The following is a 4,457-nucleotide window of genomic DNA, read 5'->3' as shown; positions in this document are numbered from 1 at the left end:
AATCTTGCATACGGGAGAGCTTTGGGCCAGGGAGTTATTTGATACTCTGGCTGCGTATGAAGTTTGATACACATGCACTTAGAAATGGTAAATGCGACAAATATTTATACAATTTAAACCAAATGGTGAAAACCAGCTTTGCTAAGTTATAGGCTAGAAATCAATTGGTTGAACAATCCTAACGTCTGATTCATGGACACTTGTTTTTTGGAAATAAGACCATTGGATGTTATTCATTTTTAACCATCCAATAATTGTTCGGTAATCTAATAGTTTGAGTACCAAACATCTAAACCAGTACCCATAATTTGGACACTTTATTTTGAATCATTTGTAATGCAATTTCTTAATAAGTTCTGACTGCCTGCGTATTATCCACCACACTCTTCCAGTGTATCAAAGTATTTCTCCCTTGGACCATGGTCTGTCCATGGTGTCATGTAAGGACGGTGATCTGTACTACCGAACCATGGGCCCGATTGTGGGAACTGAAAAATCAGGTGGAGGATCCTATGATTACGTATGAGCTGGGCTACCAGGTCTGGCCCAGCACAGGTGACCGCCCTGCGCTTGGTCCACTAACTTGGCTCGAGGGCTGGGCTAGGGCTTGAATTTAGGCCTGGTGTTCAGGCCAGGCTGGCCTGGGCTAATGATGAATAGCCCAGCACACCTAGCCCATTGCACTAGTGTATTTGTATAAGTATGTAGGTATTAGTTACATAGAGTTAAAATATTAGCAAAAGTACATTAGTATATGTAGAGTACGAAGTTCATATATTAGCATAGGACATAGGTACATGCTAGCGGATACCTATGTATTATATAGTACATAGGTATTGGTACTCTGGTAGTGTGTGATGAATGATACACTGGCACTTATAAATTGTCCAAAAAATAAACCTCACTTTAGATGGTGGACAATATATTAATGCACATAGCCAAGTCTAGACATATGGTGGATAATTGAGTGGGGCATATGCTTGTTTGATGAATGATCTTATCTAATACAAGTGTGCCGGTAAAAAAAACTTTGATTCTCTAGAAGAGCATGATGATTCAAAAAGAAATGCTCACTAATTGGAATCCAATATATCACACAAGTAGTATACATGTAACTTATCTTTAACTTACAGGGCTGCCCTCTATTCTTCTTAGACCTAACCCAGCCCAAGCCCAACCCAGCCATCTAGGGCGAAGGCTAGGTGAGGCCTCTTTAGCCCATCATGGCCTGGGCTGAGTTAAGGCGAAAGCTAAGGGTTCTAGGGCTCGAGCAAGACCAACCTCACCCCAGCTCTAGCCCCTAGCCCATTGCAACCGCTATTGCTAGTTCGAAGCCCATCCCATGCTTGATTGAGCCCAATAAAAAATAGAGAAAACTGAAAAGGTGATTACTACATTTCTTAATCTGACTTTTATAGAAGCTTTAACGATTTATATTGTGAATCCTTTTGTTAATCCTATTTTATAAATGTCAAAAAAACATACCTCCTTTCTTATGAACACAGCAGACCCTCAAGATGATGGACTCATGCTCATGTGCAACATGGCAAATGTCGTGGGTGCCCAAGCCACACCCAGCATCTCATCCTTGGCTGGCTTGGCCCTGGTCATTGGGCTTGGATTTCATGGCTGGGCTTATCTCTTAGACCTAGACTAGGGGCCTAAGCACTTGACTTATGGGGGAACCATTGCTCACTCATGTTCATACCTATAATCTACACTATTATTAGAAGCCAAAATAAAAAAAATTTAATGAATTATTTAATTTTTCAGAACTTTTATTTGACTAAAATGCCCTAACCTCAGCGTCATCTAGCTAGTATCCCTGGGTTGATTCCAATTTTTACAATCTAGAGCATTGGTCATTTGCGAAAGTAAAATATCTCAAAAGGGAAAATCAAATGGGTAATCATCTTCTTAATGCAATTTGTAAGCCATGGTCCATCCATTGTTTAGTTCAATGATTTGGACAGTTGAATTTATGGTGCAACTATGTCATTGTGAATGGTCAGAACCCATAATCATTTTATTTAAAATACAAAAACTAAAATATAAATCTCATTAAGATTGTTTCCTTTCATTTAGTTTTCCAAAGCAGACTTCACACAAAATTCAATTAGTCATGCGGTTTATGGTTTACACGTTGGCATGTGTGCAAGATACAAGACATGCCAATGATCAGAACCGCCCATGTTGTTTGTTGAATGTGTCTAGATGTGTCCTGTGTTTATGTGAAAGGCAAGCTTTCCTAAAGTATCATTTTTAGACATCCCACTTTCATCTACAGAATATTCTGATGATCAATGGTCCATTACTAGTTTTTGTCTCTTCTAATTTAGGCCAAATATTATTTCCTAGAGTGCTTGAGAACAACCAACCGTCGCTTTCTTATTATTATATCCCCCTTTTGTCTAAGGGACATATTCTCTCCTCTCTACGCACGTACTCACAGACCTCGCACACACCCATGAACTCACACCACACTAGGATTTCACCAGAATAGATGCTTGAACCCATGACCATGTGTTGAAACTATTGTGAGTCTACCACTGAGGCATGATTAAGGACCCAATAGATATATTCTTTCCTTATCTCTTTCGGAAATTCTCAGATGAATACTTTTACCAAGAAAAGGATTAGAAGCACTTTAGATGTGATAGGCTTATCTCCATCATATCCGAATTCTCTATCTTATTACAATCTTCTATTTGGATTTGAATTGACTAGCTCCTTTAGTTGGTTGCAGGCTTAGGACTGCTTAAAAGTGCAATTTCTACGGGTCAGTCAAAAGAGGCCAGGTTAGCCAAGGTAAGACCTTATATCATACTACTAATCTGGAGCTCACCATGTTTATTTCATCTCTCTATGCAGAACTATAATTTTCTCAATATAATACTCTCGCATTCATTTTCATGATTTCCATATTTGGGCCTGCAGCCTGTATGAGTTGTCCAAATCATAACCAAGGGAACAAAATGCGTTTCCACATAATATTGTGACAAATTAGATCTGTGGGAATTTTCAAAGGCAAAATAAATTCCTCTGTTTTAATCAAGAGGAAGATTGTGGCATCTCTTGGGTTTAGTGGATCTTGTATTTCTGGTTTTGTGTGTGGATCTGCTGGTGCTCTTTCAGTGCCTGAATGGCCAATGAGAGCTGTCATCCTGCCCTTCTATTTCTTCTTCATTTCGTTTTAACATAATCAAATTATTGTGACAGATTAGATCTTGAGATTCATTAGAAAATTAAACTTGGATAGTATAAGAGACTTAAACACTAATCTGTCTGAGGTGTTAATGTACATCTATTTGTGCTGGCAAGTGCTTTTGTGTGCATATGTGACACACGGGAAGAGCATGAAGAGATAATGAGGAAGACCACTGTATACCTCATGCGTGCAAGCCTTGAATCTATGAGGTATAATGACTCTTGAATTCACAGGAAATTTAAAAAAATAAAAATCAAAATAATTTTTCTGATATCTGTAAAATGAAATTACAATGATTTAAATAATAAAATGCAAATCTTAATTAGGAGTCTTAATTCGGCTAAACCAAAATTTACCCAAAAGAATAAAATTTACTAAAAAGAAAAGGTTATAATTTAATTTTATTGGATGATTCCTACAATGATGAGAAGAAAATCCTAAGAAGGCATCACCTTCTATATATCATAAATATATTGTCTTCATATTTGATTTGCTCCACAACATTATCTCCAATACCAATTGTTGGGACTCATGGAAGCACGAAGAAAGGAATAAAATAAAGTAATCACAATTGCATAAGCAAATATAACAAAGAACAATCCAAATTTACGTGGAAAAATTCATGTGGGAAAAAATCACAGCATACAGCGACAATGCATTATTAATAACAAAGTTACAAAAAACAAGACATTACCAATTGAAAGCTCCTAAAGAAAAATCCTAGCCTTTTCTCTCTCCAAAATTCTCAAGTACATCTATCCATTTCCCTAATCCTGATTATACACATAAATATAAGGAAAAATAGTAATAGAAATAGAAACAAATTGTGCAAAACCACGCAAATTGCACAATCCATGGACATGTCGATTCAACCAGTCGAAATGTGTCGATTAGCAGGTCGACCAAAGTTTTTTGACTTGTTGACCAAAGTTTTCAACCCGTCGAAAACTTCAAAAACTATCTAAAGAATTTTATCAAAAAACCAAATATATTCAATATCTTTCAACCTGTCGACCGGTCGATGGCCATCCTTTGACTTGTCGACCGGACTATCGACCGGTCAATTGCCCCTGTTTTAGCATAGATTTGAGGCATCCCATTTTCTACAAAATCAACACCTTAGAATTAAAACTAACCCATTTGTGCTTGGCCAGCCTGCGTGCACACACACTTTTAGTGAACATATGCACGATCCTGAGAATGCGCCATCAGCTGCACTATTTTTCAGTGACCATGTTCTTGCCAGACT

Source organism: Magnolia sinica, chromosome 13, assembly GCF_029962835.1.
Source record: "Magnolia sinica isolate HGM2019 chromosome 13, MsV1, whole genome shotgun sequence".
Lineage (NCBI taxonomy): Eukaryota > Viridiplantae > Streptophyta > Magnoliopsida > Magnoliales > Magnoliaceae > Magnolia > Magnolia sinica.
This window is presented reverse-complemented; position numbering follows the sequence as displayed.